Source organism: Helicoverpa zea, chromosome 1 (genome assembly GCF_022581195.2).
Source record: "Helicoverpa zea isolate HzStark_Cry1AcR chromosome 1, ilHelZeax1.1, whole genome shotgun sequence".
Classification (NCBI taxonomy): domain Eukaryota; kingdom Metazoa; phylum Arthropoda; class Insecta; order Lepidoptera; family Noctuidae; genus Helicoverpa; species Helicoverpa zea.
In genome coordinates, this window is record NC_061452.1 from 4,660,251 (window position 1) to 4,677,852 (window position 17,602).

Here is a 17,602-nt window from a genome sequence, read left to right on the forward strand (position 1 = left end):
AAAGATTAAAACCGATTCTCGCGCCCTCCGCCCACGCCACCCCGCCACGACGCTTTTATATGCGAGACAGCGAAAAGTAAGATTAAATCATTATTTTTCTTAAGCTCCTCTCGTTTTTTCTCCGCTCTAGTGGAAGTTTTTTGCTTGGACTTTTGATGCGGACGATCAAAGACTTGTGTTCAAATTTACATAACATTCTTAAATAAATTGCGGGCGGCTGGGGTGGCTCCGCTGAACACGAATCGCCCGGTGTTCTGTATAAACTTATTAATGCGAATTCCGGATTGATGCTTAATGTACTATTAATTTATTCCGCGGATTAGTCGAGTGCCATCGCATAATTTACGGATGAAGATGTTTGTTACGCTACAACTGTGAATTTATACACCAACCGTCAAATTGCATGGTTCACGCAGATTACCTACTGTTTCGTGCTTGTTTACACAAAGTAATCTGCAAGGGCCTCTTCTTCGTTATAAAAATAGAAACATGCTTATTCAAATATTTAATTTCAAACTCATACTTTATTGTGTATTTTACTCAACTCATACTTTTATGCGGTGGGAATCCATTATGTAAGTTACAATTAATCAGTTTAATGCCAGCTAAATAAATTGACAATCATTTGATGTGTTTCAGATCAACGTGTGGTTTGCAATGTAAGAAGGTGAGCAAAAGACCTGTGCGATACGGGGAAAATAAACTTGAAAGTAAAGGACACAATAATTAAAAACCACTCGCATTAATCATGAACTAAACCCGAAAACGTATAAAAATAATCACTTAGTTACATTCCACGTACGCTTAAGCACAACAACATGGCATATCCGCGCCAACTTATCTTACTTAAGCCGAACTTGGTATTTAGTTAAACCTAAGCGTGTTTGTAACTCGTAGTTGTTTGTTCACGTTGTTTAAGTGGCTGTTTGATTGTTTTAGGCGCAGGTAGCTGAGCCTGTATGAAATATGTGGCTACTTATAGTGTCGGTAAGCCAAGTTTACTCGGCAGCATTAGTTTTACAACTTAGACACGGTGTTACAACATACGAGGTGTAAGTACGTTTGACATGTAGGTATGATGCGAAATTGTTGTTGGAAAATGTGTTTATACTTGTATGAGGGTGTGAAATTAGAATTGTGTCGTTTGTTTGGTTTGCTACTGATAATTTTAACACTTTTCTTTTATACAGGTAGTTTATAAGTATATTTTTGTGTTTACATTTGTCTACATTGTTATTTTTTATCTTGAACAAACATTGTCAACATTGATTTTTTTGCTTTTGGAGTAAAACAATAAGTACCTAATTTTACTCAATTCTGAAAAAGATTTTTCGTGTAAAGCCTATAGCTAATGCAGATGTTCCGCCGTCGCGCTGCTTTAAAACTTGGAGAGCACATTAGTCCCAGCAGAGTTTTAATTTACGAAGTTATTGCTACCACGTCGATTGCCAATAAGTAAACACCGCCAGCAAAGTCGGAGTATTTAACTTAATTTTTGAGCTTCCACCGGGTTAATTGAGAGAAGCGCACTGGAATGTCGTCACAAAAGAAGCACTTAAACGAATGACGAACAACGGCACTCAACCGGCTCAAAATAAACTTATCTCGGCCGGGCAAGGGTTAAAATGATTTGAAGGCAAGGCACCAAGTAATTGTTAGGTGGGCGAGGGTTGATGTTGATTCAATAATACGCGACTGTACCGCTAATAATGTTATTTATGGAGTTTTTGCGACGGTTGCCTGGAGTAGTAACGTGTATCGTCTACCTGTTCATTAGGTTCCTTGATGTAATTTGGCTGACAATGTTTCGCTTCGTCGGATCGTTTGTTTACTTGTACTGAACTTATACTTTGGAACAGATATACTGAATCAGCTCAATATTGATTTACTTTTCCACAGTGGCAATAGTCGTCCTTTTTCTCTAATGTGATTTGCCTCCGAAATCCAAATAGATACCTAGTGAGAATGCAACTTTGTGTTATACACCTTAAGCAAAAAGTAAAGAAGTACCTACATGAAACCTACTAAGAGTTATGGTAGGAGGGTATGTTTTCTTTCGTTTTGATTTTTGTAAAAGTGCAGTGGTAAAATTATTATTACTACTAGCTTCCGCCGGCGGCTTCGCCAGCGTGGTGTGATTATAAAAAGTAGCCTATGTGTTAATCCAGGGTATCTCCTATCTACATATCAAATTTCAACCAAATCGGTCCAGCCGTTTTTGCGTGAAAGAATAACAAAGATACATCCATACATTCTCACAAACTTTCACATTTATAATATTAGTAGGATAACTATGTACCTGGTTAATGTAAAATTGATTAATATCACGCGCTCCTTCTAGTATTGTCTTTTTCGACAGGTTTATGACTGGACACAAAATATCCCCATTCAGTAACCACTACGTGGAGATACGCCAGTTAGCCATATCTCTCCGTAGTACAATCTAGTGGTACACAAAGCTGTATTGACAGCTAAACGCGTGACAGTCCATTGTGAACTTGCCCGCTGCCTGCCATATTGTGCCAAGGATTGGCGGAGATGTACGACCTATGTGGCTGGAAATCTGTTACCTGATACATGTTGAGTTTACACAAAGATAGGTAAAAATATATTGAAGATAAAGATGAATATTAAAGAGGTTTGTAAAATTAAATGAGGGTCAAGTTTGCTTGAAAGGCAAAAATTTAACCTATGGTTCCTGAATCTTGAACAATAAATAGAGGTAAAGTTGAGATTACAACTTACATAACACATTTTTACATATACAGGGTTACTGGTAAGTAGACCGCATCCTTTCAGGAGGTGATAGTATAGGTCAATACAACACAACAAATACACGGACAAATAGTTAACTTTTGCCAAGTGTATCCCATGGTCAAATTTGTCCGTATTGACCTATACTATCACCTCATTAAAGGATGCGGTCTACTTACCAGTAACCCTGTATATAGAACTTACATATTTGATGTATTTGTATACTAGTAATTTCTTTTCAGATGTAAATTAGGTAAATACTAAATAGAATTTCTTATTAACATCAACAGCTATATTACATTATTATTAGTACGAATCCAAAAAAATATTACCAACTATTTCTTCAATGTATTTTCCTAGATATACAAAAAAAATATCTATCCTACAAAAAAAAACTACTACTTTATTTCTCAAAATATATACGAAAATGATCGCTTCATTAGGAAGTTTTTCGTAATGGCGTTGAATTAACATGATAAATCTGCGCACTGCCATCAATCAAGAGGCAGATGACTTCTTTCAAAGGCTTCTTAAGCCCTCACTTTCATCTGAAGTTCCAGGAAGGAAACTCCACAATGATAATTATTTCTTTTTATTGTAGGCACCTAAGGTATCGCTCAAAGATATCAATATTCGTTTGTGGTACCTTTTTATAGTTATTATCAAAAATGTTTGAAGTTCAGTGTGATTTTTTTGGTAATATAACATTTTTGCGTATCGTCAATTTTATTTGGAGCTGAATGTAATGAAGTTATTCGGTCTCAATTTTTATATTTTTCTTAATAAAAAAAAATGCTTGAACTTGTGCAATGCCTAGTTTTCTTTGCATTTGTCGTACAGTAACAGAAAGTTCTGGTCTGAATGTTAAAATAATACCTCGTTAGTTAATAGTTTACACTTGTGCAAACTAAACTATTTCGTGACCACACGATGTCATTATTATAACTAGAAAACTAACAAATAGATAAGTTACAGCAAGAATGATTCTCGCTTTGGGTGTGAGAGGTCCCGGGTTCAAATCCCGGACGAGCCATGTTTTATTACAGTTGGCCAATACTTTTAAGAAAATAAAGAAGGGGAAGTTATAATGACTCTGTCTAGCTTTTGCTGCCCCAGTCCCTATAGGTATAGGTATTTTGGTTCGACTTTCGACATAATAGGATACAGCTAACTCCTGCAGCTGACTCTGCTCTGGTCTAATTGAAATAAATAGAAGTATTTTAATTTCGAATTTCCACAAAATCCTCATTATTTATCAAGCGACTACAAAAATGTAAACGTCACAACAATTGTATCAAAGTATACAATTTACTGTGGCGCTGTAAAATTTCCCATTTGAAGTCTCGGCCGCTCATTTATGTAGTTTTAATTCCACCATTCCTTAGCTCGGAGCCGGGATCTTATTTCATTAGCCGGCCTCGGGACGGAGCGCCAGCCATTTAGCTCGCAAGCTACACAGCCGTCGTGGTCACCACTTGGTGGTGAGAAAAGCGGGTTGAAAACCTGGGATGGGATGTAATTTTTTTCGGGTGTTCAAGTGGAAAGTGTGTTGTGAGGGAGTTGGAAGAAGATAGCTCATAATCATAATCAAACTCTGTGGTGAGATGAGTTTGTAGGCTCAACGAGTGACAGGCAGGGCAACTGATTTACCCTAATATCTTACTTAGCACATATGATTCTTTAGGATACTGCATTTCGATAGAAAATCTCATTGCGATGGAAATGTGGTATGGAGACTAATCTATTATTGCAAAAAGAACAATGTTGCAGATTTTCAGATATCAGATTCACGTGATTAAAGCATTATGTGTATAAACTTTCATTATGAGGACAGAATCGAGCCAAAAGACACTACGTTTACAAAATTGACCAATTTGAATAGTACCTTGTCATTTACCTCTATCGATTCTTCTTCTTTTTTTTATTATTATTTTTGTTATGCATAGTTTGGTTTAGTTTAATTTAAGTTATTTTTAATTTGAACGTTGTGCGCACCTGTAATTAACATATTTACGCAGGACTTATTACAATTGTAAACTTATATATGTGAAAGTATTTGTAAATAAGTTGTTGGTGTGCTTAAATAAATAAAATCAGTCTAAAATCGCTATTCATTTTCCACATTTCCCAGTTCTCAGGCTTACGTCACTGCTGCTCCTGTAAATACGACGAAATTGTACAGCTCACGCTAGATACTTGATCTGTTTATGTTTAAGTTGCCTTGTTCCTCTTATTAATTAAATGCGACAAAATCGCGATGTCGTCTTGTAATACTATGTATTGTGACTTCGTATAAAGTGCTAGGATTTTTGAGAGTAAATGGCGTTTATGTACTTTCATCTGTGTTATGATAGAGTAGGATATGATTGTGGGGGTAGTTTTAGACTTAAGGGGAATTTAAGACCACGCAGTTAATTTTAAGGATTTTCGATCAAAAAATCTTATATCTCAAAAAACTAGTTTGTAGGTATATAATTTTCTATTAATCTGAAGTAAGAGTTATTATTTGTGTTTCCAACTAAACACTTGATATACAGGTAAAAGTACACACTTATCTAATTTTTCAGTCAATTTTTTGTAGTATTTTTTCGTAGAAGGAAAACAAATGGCTTAGTATGTTATTACCATCCCACACAAGTTATGTGTTTCCAATATTATTTTGGGCCCTTGAGCCTTCGGATGATAGTATTATTGTAGCTGGTTCTAGTTGGCAGATAATTCCCTAGTTCATACACTTACAATAACGATATTGGGGTTATAATATCTTGGAGTAAGCCTAATTTTGACAGTTACTTCTATTCTAATGCAGGGACGATAAAAAAGCAATATCCACTGGAGGAAGATATTTCATTAGTCAGTCAAAAAATCTGGCGGTCGGAACTCCATCCTAGTGATATCTCACTTGTTTTTATTATTGTACCTAACAATGCCTAGCCGCCTAGTCGTCATTATTCCATTATTCCCGGCCGCTAGAAACTTTTTTCCCAGCGCTTTTCTTCCAAAAGCCACCAAAATGACGAGGCTTAGATACCATTGTGAGAGTACGCACCCGTCATCCCCTGATTGATGTTATTTTTAATTACAATTTTTAATGTCAACAATCTATAAATCTTAGTGCTTAGAAAAGTAATGAAATATTCATAACGAGATTTTCTTTTGTTAGTCAGTTTTTTATTGAATTATATTGAAATGAGGTGCTGTTTCATTTCGATTGTTTGAAAACGTTGGTACCTACTCCATTTTGCATTGATATAGGTACTTACCTACTTCTGGTATATTTAAACTTTAGTATTGAGCCAAGCCACCATATGATAAGACATGTATTTGCAGGCAAATTTTCTTGACTCTAATAGTGAAAATATTTGTTTTGTAATTTTGCCAGAAAACAAAACAAATACTTACAACAATTCTATTCAAAGCGGAGGTGCAGTATCTTCGCTTGTTTTTGTTCCTTGCTCGGAGTTGTCTCCAAAATTTACGATTGTAAATAGGGCATTCCGTTTGTTTACTTATGACCGAGTAATTCGCTGAATCCGTATAATTACCGGCATTAAGATGATTCCAGTTCCCTCGAACAAAACGAAGTACCCCCTAAGTTAATGTTAAAACATTCAAATGTCCGACGACTTTGCGAAACGTTTTAAACTTGCGGTTATAAATTTTCGGACTGGTGGGGATTACAATTGTGGAAAGTAAATAGATTGGCCCCCACAAAACAGGGCTCGTCTGGGATTTGAACCCGGGACCTCTCGCACCCAAAGCGAGACTCATACCACTAGACCAACGAGCCGCTTGTGATTAATATGTCATACTATTTGTGACGTCACTTATTAAGCTACAGACCATAGAATGACTTACAGCCAGTTTCTTCATCAAAAGTTAAAGCCAAAGTAAAAGTCAAAGTAATGTCTAAAGTTAAAGTAACGGTTAAATTCAATTTTTCTATGAATTTTGCTGTCACTTTAGCCTTGAAAAAACAAATTTGACCGTTACTTTAACTTTAGACATTACTTTAACTTTAACTTTTGATGAAAAAACTGACCGTTAGAAATAAGTGTCAGCAACAAGCGGCTCGTTGGTCTAGGGGTATGATTCTCGCTTTGGGTGCGAGAGGTCCCGGGTTCAAATCCCGGACGAGCCCTGTTTTGCGCCACTCCTTCTGTCCTATACTCTATTATGCAAGATTTATCGAGCTGCGAAGCCTGTATGTTACGATATCATTTGCAATAATATAGTAGTATGGCATTCAAATAAGAGTATCCACTACAATTAGTTTTTATTCCAATTAGATTATTTAAATATAAATCTATATAGAAACTTTTGTATTTTCCTAAATGAACAGCTTGTGATCAATAACACTAAGGGATCGCAGTCCCATTGAGCGAAGTGCTTATATTATTAAGTTATCTGCGTCCCTACGCTGTGAAATGAAATGAAATGAAATGAAATGAATGAAATGAAATGAAATGAAATGAAATGAAAATATTTATTCGCCGAGATATGGTTTACACAAAAGGTGGTAAAAACAAAAAAAGTCACAACATATCTCGCCTTCAGTAGGCATGCGAAAATTATAACATAAATCATGCTTAAAACTATAACGCTTATATATAAAAGCTAATTTCTATAATTAATGTATTCTTCTATTGTGTAGAAGCACCCTTCAATAAGCCAAGCTTTTAACTTCTTTTTAAATTTTACTTTAGGTAGCTCTCTAATTTCTCTAGGAATTTTATTATATATGTTAATTACCATCATTCGACTATTTTTCTTATGTAAGGTACTTCTACATCTTTCCATTCTTAATTTAGTAGGATCTCTCTGCCTAAATTTACAATCATCACTAACTTTGGGATAAAGGTGAGGATGGTTTCTAACAAACATACCTATCTCAGCTATATATAAGGATATTAGAGTCATTACACGTAGTTTTTTGAAAAGAGGTCTACAAGATTCGAGCGGGCCAACACCGCAAATAGCACGAATACACTTTTTTTGTACAACAAAAACTTTGTTTATGTCTGTAGAGTTACCCCAGAGAACCAAACCATACCTTAGAATAGATTGAACATATCCATAATATGCGGTAAGGGCAGTGTGAGAATCAGCGCATTGTCTTAGTTTCTTCAGGGCATATACAAATCTATTAAGTTTTTTACAGACAGTATCAATATGCAATTTCCAATTACAGTTTTGGTCCAGAATTAATCCTAAAAATTTAGCACTGCATTTTTTTGTTAACTGATCACCATTGAACTCTAAATTGATTTTTTGTGTCACTTGCTTATAATTAGAAAATTGTATGAAATTCGTTTTTGACAGATTTATTTGTAAATTATTAGCATTTAGCCAATCAAAAATCTTATGTAAAGTAGTAAGTACTGTTTCAGTGTGATTATCTTTCCCATCATCTGGTATAACAATTGAAATGTCGTCTGCAAACAGTACGCATTTATGTTGGGTAACATTAGGTATATCGTTAATATACAACAGAAACAGGAGAGGCCCTAAAATGCTACCTTGGGGAACTCCTGCTATATTTACCTTGAATTTAGATTTGTAAGTGGTCAAGACGAAATTTTTATTCATATTTATAATTTCTACGCACTGCTTTCTATTATTTAAGTAACTTCGAAGCCATTCCAGAGCTGGACCCCGAATTCCATATTGTTCACATTTTGTCAGCAGTTTCTCATGGTTTACAAGATCAAACGCTTTGCTCATGTCTAGGAAAACTACAGTGACTGTTCGTTTATTATCTATATTCTCAGTAATAGATCTAACTAATGAGTATGCTGCCAATGTAGTTGATTTTCCTTTCTGAAACCCGTTTTGTTCCTCATTGATTACATTAAATTTATTGAAAAAATCATTTAATCTGCGATGCATAACTTTTTCAAAGATTTTAGACAATATGGGAATTAAGGTGACGGGTCTATAATTATTTATATCCAATTGACATCCTTTCTTAAAGTGTGAGTGTGAGTGCGTGTGAGTGCGTGTGAGTCGGTATATTAATCGCAATAAAACTGCATAGGGATAGGGACTTGCAGTTGACTAAATGAACAACACTGGCCAGGGTTGCTACCTTCTAATATTGTTACTTTATGGTACAAAGAGGTTTTCATTTTTAATACGTTTGCATGTGTGTGTAGTTGATATTGGAAAAACTTAACGGTATTTGAAGGATTGATGTCGATTCCATTTTTCTTCTCACTAATAAGAATTGCGTTGTTTTGTGTACTAACCTATGTTTTCTTATTTGTTGCATACATCCCAGGACAGAAATTAGCTAATTTTAGAAATAAAACCAAATGGTTTAAGCTCATTTAAAACGAGTTTGAATTGAAACATTATACTTAGTTTTTATATTGTATCGTTACTTATTATCTTTATTTAAGAAACATAATATCACAGAATATTATTATGTTATGATAATTTCGTAAACACGACTTATATTAGAGGAGCTATCACCCCTAAGATTTGATCGTTATAAGGCGAGCGCTAAAATGGCGCTTACTGGCGATTAGTACTACAAAAGCTATCATCATCATCATCATCATCAGCCTATCGCAGTCCACTGCTGGACATAGGCCTCTCCAAGTGCACGCCACTGAGATCGATTTTCGGCTTCTTGCATCCAGCTCAAAAGCTATGTTAATATTAAAATAACTGATACACGTATTTACAGGTAGCTGTCAACCTCGACAATAGTAATTTCAGGTTACAATAAAATTCAAAAATTCAATAAGACAACAAGAATGAAGACTCACTTTAATTGCATAAATAAATAATTCTATTTAGCTTACTTTCCTTTATAGACAACATGACGAATATAACAAAGAAAGTAAGCAACACTAAGCATTACTAGATCACAAAGCAGCATCTTAGCGTTCTCTATTTGCTCCGATTGATAGGAAACGGAGCGATCTTTCAGAGGAAAAATGTACCGGCTAATGATTTGCTAACGACGATATTTATATTTTAATGCACCCCCAACACAGATTATTTCCTTTGACGACGTTTGCTGATCAATCGACGAAAGATCTTGGAGCGATGTTAATTGAGCCCTGTCATCCTTGGTCTTATTTGAGACGTTTTTGAGTGTATTTTGAAGTATTAAGAATTTACTTAGCTGTGTTTTTCTAGGGAGTAAGTAGCAATGTTCAATACATGGTGCCAAAAAAAATCTGCGGGGCTTGTGAGACGTTTGAAAGAGTTACCGCGACCCTATAACACTAAAGCTAGGTGGGTTCCTGTCAATAAAGTTGGACTTTCCACAGTCCCGGGTGGACCGGGAGCACCCACAGTAAAGCGTATAGTATGGCGTAGGGGTTATATGATAATTTGCCATCAGAATAATGTATAAAAGAAAGTTAATCTTGAAGTAGATCTTGGTCACGAGGGCTTAATTTAGTGTTAAAACAATGTAAAGTCTGTCACTAAGATTGGATTTGCAGTATGGTAGTGTTATGCTTAAAACAGGGCTCGTCCGGGATTCGAACCCGGGGCCTCTCGCACCCAAAGCGAGAATCATACCACTAGACCAACGAGCCGATGTGCATAAATACGAATAGTTTAATAACACCATTAAAACTATTGCTACCTATTAATGTAATGTTTTGAAAAGCAATTAGGCAAGGTTCTTGTAGACCGATTATAATGTTCTACAGCCAACTATTGCATCAATATATCTTGCTTCTCCTTCACTCATCATAAGGAGGATTATAATAAATGAGATAGATGATTATTATTCTTCTCCTAATTTAAAATAGCCATTATGCATTTAAATCAATGGTCACTTATCAACAACATTCATTTCATTCAATTGTTTTTCTTTTCCTTTTAGACAATCCAGATGTAATATAGGTAGAAGCAAAATCCAAAGAATACATATACTCGTTACAAAAAGATGTTTAATTTGTGATCTATCAAAATCTACAACTGATAATTGCAGTAAACTTCAATCATCATCAGCATCATCATCAGCCTATCGCAGTCCACTGCTGGACATAGGCCTCTCCAAGTGCACGCCACTGAGATCGAAACTTCAATCATTTGTCCATAAATGATTTGAGAATGTTATTGAACCATATTACAGAAAACAATTTTCTTTTACTGCTGTATTTCCAGGTATTCAAATTATAAGGGGTTGCACAGATATAACGGTACCGAGTTGTTTCATTTAAGTATTATCCTACCAAGTATAAATATTGCAGAAAAATATCAGCATAAACGTTGGAAAAGTATCTATTCAATTCATTTGTGTATAAAACGTATGGATGCGAACGTCCTTTAAACTCGACGATACGATTCGGAAAAAAATTCAATACTTTATTTTATCTTTTCTAGAAAGGTCGAGATTGTAGATAAATGAAGACCTTTTAAATGAACAAAATGTTATCTAGTAGTGTAATAAAATTAAATTACGATACTTCTAAATTATAGATGATTCGTTCTTTTCTTGCATATCAATAAAGTAAAATGATTCTGTAAACGAAATTTCCTATTAGTCTCAAGTCTTCTTATTAGATGGCGACTCTTTTAATCGACAAGAACGCTCTGAACCAACCAGTTCACAAACAGAGAAAGATTTGGAATATAGACATGTTTTTAAGATATTAAATTCAGTTATTCAGTAACTACTGAACTGACTGCTACCTATACAGATATACTTTGATCTCGTTATGGCCAACAAAAAACTAAATCTTAATCTTTTTGTTCAAATTATAGCTGGACTTAGACATTATCCTCATTGCTTACCATAAGGATAGTTAATAAGCTCCTGCTTGTATCCTTGTCATCTCATTCCTATCATACTTGCTACTGCAAAACAAATAAAACACCACAAAATAAAAAAGATCGCACACTCTAAAAGTCCTCACAAACGTGTCGCGTGCTCCCCATCTCTCTCCGAGTAAGTAAAACACAGTACGTACATTCTTATTGCGAGCGTATCGGTTCATACTCATAACGTGCTATCTGGAAATTATTTGAGACGGAACATCTGTGGCCCGTTCCGCTTTGGAAAATAATAAAGTTCCGTTTAAACACAATTCGTATGTGAGATACGACGAATGAGGCGTAATAAACTGAATTAGGAGAAATGTATTGCAAATAGGAAAAAAATAGATGTACGGTAACATATACCGATATTTTCTGGATTGTTTATATATATTTTTTTTTACAGTGTAGTGGTGAATGAAGGGGTAAAAGAGGGCTCGTCCGGGATTTGAACCCGGGACCTCTCGCACCCAAAGCGAGAATCATACCCCTAGACCAACGAGCCGCTTGATACATGTTATTTTTCTAGCAATAACTAATGACATTGTGACGTCATTTCATAGTTTATTCAAGTGTAACTAACGATAACAATGCATTGACGTTGACATTTAGTTTAGACTGATCGTCAAGCGGCTCGTTGGTCTAGGGGTATGATTCTCGCTTTGGGTGCGAGAGGTCCCGGGTTCAAATCCCGGACGAGCCCTCTTTTGGAACTTTGCAGTAATTATTATCTGAGGCTATTTAATAGTGACTACATAAAAATCTAGTTTTAATTGGCACTGATTCATATTTCTACAAACTCCATACAATTCTCACCATTGGTAACATTACTTTTATGAAGAAACAAATTAAAATATCGGTGGTTTCGGGTGTGCAGATTCGTCATTTTTAATCGATGGATGTTTTTGAAAGCCCGTCTTCCAAGAACCCTTGACCGATAAAACGAGGCAGGTAGGTAATAATTTTGTTATTTTCGCACGTTTCTAGATTATTTGTTTAAAGGCAAGAAGTAGGGTCAACAATAACAAGCCAGTGGACAAATAGCAAGTCATATCGTTGTAGATCTATGAACGTTTAGACGCGGCATGCGATTCATTCTGTATGTTCTGAGATGATATAAACAAAACTGTATACTTTTATTGCTCTAGTCTTTAAATCTTGTACGAAAGAAAATACTTCATTTCTTTATTTTTTATTTTTACAAAATAATGCGTAATTCAGTATATCATTACGAAACATCATTAGCAGATAAGTTAAATAATTAAGAACCTATAAGACTTTTATACAAGTTTTGACAAAGAATTTAAGTAGCTAATTAAAACTTTTAAAATAAGATTATGATTAAATTCTTTTATGATTGACTCAAATTAATATTCAATATTAGGCAAAATCTTAGAATAAATAATTTATTTGTGCCCTGTCTATACATATGAAGTGTTTAGTCGTACCTGTACGGGCAGGTATTCACGCGAGCCGAATTTCCTGGAATCCAGCGATGATCCACCGACTTCGACCTTAGCGGTTGCATCTCCATTCAGAACCAAGCATCCAAGAATGAACCTTGGAGCTCGGTTATAAGGTTCAGATTTAAGAGGGTGGGATGTTATTACTTGTGACGTTTTTAATAACAGCATGTCATAGTTGCCTCGATAAGATTGATCGAGTGGGGTAAGGAGACCAGATAATCTGTTCTGGAGATAAAAAATCGGTGACTTGTCAAATTCGTCGCATTCTATTCTTGGTTTTTGAATCGGCCGTCGATCTTCGGATTGGTCTTGGATGTTTAACATCCGATGGATTTTGTAACGTTTCATTTATTTGGGAATCCTTTGGTTTGCGTTTTTGAATTGTGAACTGTAATAACTTACGGGGCTTATCTTTGGTTTTAGGTGATTCTCAGTGGACCTACCCTAAAAGACTGACTCTGACCTCAGTCAAATGAGATGGTGAATATTTCTTATGCAATTCGACCTTTACATGTCATTAAGTAGCTGAATGTTTCTGATTTTGGTTTCCATTATGGCGCTATCCTTGAATTTATAGTCAATCCAAAAAGTGATTTGTCTTACTCAGTAAAACTTAGGTAATATTACAGCAATTTTTTTTCTTTTAAAATGTATTCTTACACAACAATGGTTACAAACCTCAGAAGCTCTTTTGATTTGGCATTGCAGTCAAACAAAGTACGAAATGATTTTCAATGTATTTTGATCACGTAATATTGTTTGATGCATTGTCATAGTTCCTATGATTGTCTAAATTTTGAATAGATTTTGCATTACAATTTAAGATTTCCTTCTAACCTTACATTGGGTTTATTCTCACGTCTGAATATTTTAAAAGGCCACTAGATTGCAATAGTGATGAACTGATGATTAACATCATAGGTTTGCTTCCTCAAGGAACTTCGTTCGTGTATTAAATGTCGGAATCGATTGATTCTATAACTGTGATTGTTTCCTGGTATTCTTTATGAATGGTCAATTGGACGTAGTTATGCAGAAACGTTCCAACCCACAAGTCACCCGAAATCGAGTTATTGTGATTGAACAGCCTAAAATTTAGCATATGGTTATCTAAATTCAATATAATTCAACAATAAAACCTCTAGTACCTTTACTAGTTAGAATAAAAAAGAATACAACTGAAACGCGTAAATGCTTATATCTCAAATTCAAGTTTAATTTGAGATATAAGCATTTACGCATACAGTGGGTTGGAACGTTTCTGCATAACTACGTCCAATTGGCAATAAGAGTGCAATATCATAAGTGATATCGGATATGTCAATAATTGCATCGATTTAGTTCCGTATGAGAGTTTTTCAGAGATGCTAATCAATAATTTAAGGCAGAAATCGGTTTTGTTAGAAGACACCGGGAATCATGTAAATTCATCACCTGTTCTGTCACAAAGGACTTCGAAACCATAGAGCTATATCTCTTCAAAACTATGATAGTATTTCTGGATGCCATTAAGTTTTAATTCCATCTGTGCAATTTACCCAAAGAATTTCTGTGTGTTCTTCTGAAGTCAACTAAAATCCATCTCATAAACTCAGGTAAGTAAAAGTCAGAAATCGAGTGACATTTCATTAATTATAATCCTAAAATCTGTTTATTTTTTTTAACTACCCACTGATCCCTGATTCGCAGCGGGTTGCAACATTTCTAATGGGATTGCTGAGGAAATATGAACTTTATCTTGTTTGTTACAAAATTGATTTTTTCTTTTGTTGGTGTTAAAGAATTGGTCATTGTATCGTGATCGAAATCCGTTTCTTGCGATACTTTTTGTGTGAGTTAAGGATTATTGATGATTATGCGATTACTTGGCGTTATGTTGGGGTTGAGATGCAATCTGCCAGTCTCGTGTTTGACCGTGTAGATCTAAATTGTTCGGCGTTTTAATATTGCTCTTTCTGTTGTATTTTGGGCTCAATTTAAAATGTTTATAGCAAATCCTATTGAGATATTTATTTTTAAGAACATAGGGAGTTACTAACTTGTGGGAAGTTAAGAGAGAAGTACCTATATAAAAAGCAGACATAAAGACATGCTGCGCTGGTCGCAAATAAACTTCCTCTTGCACTTATTAAAAGACTGCACTATAAACTTCTAATTTTGACACAATTTCGGGCAGAAAATCACACGTAGATACACAAAAAGCAATAGAAAGGAAACCAAACCAGACATCTCTTTTACTTATCTCCCGAAATCACATTGAAATCAATCCCTGTCTATCTGAGACTTCAACACATTGTCTATACAGAGCATAACCTCGTTACGTAAATAGGACAGGAGTGTTAATCTACCCGCGCTCATATCGTGAGACAGTGACGTGGGGGTGCCTCCCTCTCACCCCGCTTTATCGCGAACTCGATGAGATCAGGCTCTGATGTACATTGGAGAATGTTTATTGAAAATTTTGTATGTGATGGTACAGTACATCAGGATTACCAACTCCATATTTTAGTAAAGCTTAAGCACTGGTGTAAAATTAAATTATTGATTGAACATTATTGAACTTAATGAATTCCTTTAGTTATTGAAGCAAACAGGCTGAATATTCGTCCAGCAGTTAACTATTGACTTTGATTATCATAAACAGACAAACATACCTATACATGGTGCATAACTTTATTCACCATTTCTTAATTGTTGAAGCCTACTCAAATAATTCTTAAATATATGTTTATCCATTAGCTGATATTTTATCCAGTATTTGTTCTGCAGAATTTCCACAACATTTAGGTCGTAATTAGGCACCCTTTATAAGTTTAGGAACTATTAAAGCCATACCGACTTTCAGACAAGCCATCCATGAAGTTCGTTCCGTGTCTCTACCTTATATCCTACACGTTTTGGCTCAAGGATCTTATCACTTAGGCATCTATAAGTTAAGTATGTACCTACTTCTGTACTGCATACATGCATATTCTAGTTGGCAAAGAAGTACTCAAAAACTATGAGTTTTTGTAGGGGGTAATTTCTGAATCGATTTTTGAAAATACTGTTACAAGCCAATTTTTTGTAAGTATCAGGGTTATATTTTATTTGGGAAGTAGTTTTCTCGAGACACGTGCAAAACCGCAATTGAAAGCTAGTTTACAATAGATATCTTTAGCATAAGCATTACTGCAAATCAACAAACCTGTCGGCCGTGAACACAATGATCAAAGTCAATGGAAACGCCACATGTCTATCATAGAACTAATAATTCTAACCAACATATACCAATATATGTATATCTATCATATAACTAATAATTCACGATTGTTCTACCTTATTATCATTCTGAGCGGTCTGCCTTCCTTACACGGAGCGATATCAATCGTTCTTGTTACGATATTTTGTAGTAGCAGACTTAGAATATTATAGAATGTTGGCTCTTAATACGGTGTAGGAATAATTAAGAATTTAAATGGTTTAAAGCGGCACTGTTTATAGTTTAGTTAGGTCTAAGTCCGGCCTACAAAATTTAGTACCGCTATTTGGAATAAGCTGGATAGTGAAATGGTACCAATTTTTGGTCATAGGATTTTATTCTAAATGTATGGTTTTGAACATGTCGATAGGAAAATTATTTTCACGAAAAATAAAAAATAAATTATTACAATTTTATTATGTAGGTAATATGTAATTTTATTATTTCAATGTTGAAACCTTTTTAAATGCAATTTAAATCTTAAGTGCCATTCACACACAAAACGCTCAGTAGTAGGTATAGTAATGGTGCCATTTCGCCTTTTAATGCTCTTGAAAGAATAATTACCTATCATATTTTAGCTTTACACCTGCGCAGTCCCCAAAGACAAAGCGTGAAGATACACCGTAGATATAATTACAACGCGATTACAAAACGTATTACTAAAGCAGATACTTCGCTAAGTACTACCCAGTCTCATTACGGCATCACGAGGAAAATCTTGTTTTTAACTTATCATCCACGGCTATGCAATAACAGCCGCTAAGACTAGCGTTGCAAGACCAACAATAGCTTAGCAGACATTTGACAGGTAAAATAGATAGTAGTGTCGCAACGTTCAAGTTAGTGACGTCACAGAAGCAGAATCTGCGGCGGTGGCGCAGGTAGCCGTGACGTCATCGTAGCCACCGGCGCTTATCTGTGACGAGTGGCGGATGAGCGTGCTGCGTCTCGGATAGATAACGGAACAATGAGGCGAGCGCCGGTGGGCCGCATCGACCGGTGGGCGTGGCGCGACCCCGCCCCGCCAGACAGAGAGCGCCTAATCTCACGGATAACGGATAAACCTAACCCGGACACACCCGTATTGGAGGAGGTTTTAGCGAATGTCAACGCCTAGCGAACGCTATTGGTATCTCGGATATAGGCGGATTAGGATATGTATAGGAAAACTTTACCTAAGTTACGTTTCAGGCGCCTAACTTGGGTCAGGGACGGGGGAGGGGGACGCTGCGGTTTTTTCAGCACCATACCCATTCCTTAAAACACTTAATCCCATCTTTTACCCCGAAAAAACCCTTAACACACACGTAAGCATTAATTACGACCCAATTTAGAGGAGCCGTTGCCAATGAAT

The 17,602-nt window shown here is 35.6% G+C and overlaps 5 non-coding genes across 5 annotated transcripts; 2 read left to right on the forward strand and 3 right to left on the reverse strand.

The window, feature by feature from the left end:
- Window positions 1-6,472: 6,472 nt before the first annotated feature.
- Trnap-ugg lies at window positions 6,473-6,544 on the reverse strand. The gene has a single exon. It is a non-coding gene; the product is annotated as a tRNA-Pro (tRNA).
- A 279-nt stretch (window positions 6,545-6,823) lies between these two features.
- On the forward strand, window positions 6,824-6,895 carry Trnap-ugg. Its single transcript has one exon. It is a non-coding gene; the product is annotated as a tRNA-Pro (tRNA).
- Window positions 6,896-10,238: 3,343 nt separating this feature from the next.
- Trnap-ugg lies at window positions 10,239-10,310 on the reverse strand. Its single transcript has one exon. It is a non-coding gene; the product is annotated as a tRNA-Pro (tRNA).
- A 1,661-nt stretch (window positions 10,311-11,971) lies between these two features.
- Window positions 11,972-12,043, reverse strand: Trnap-ugg. Its single transcript has one exon. It is a non-coding gene; the product is annotated as a tRNA-Pro (tRNA).
- Window positions 12,044-12,169: 126 nt separating this feature from the next.
- Trnap-ugg lies at window positions 12,170-12,241 on the forward strand. Its single transcript has one exon. It is a non-coding gene; the product is annotated as a tRNA-Pro (tRNA).
- The last annotated feature ends 5,361 nt before the right edge of the window (window positions 12,242-17,602 follow it).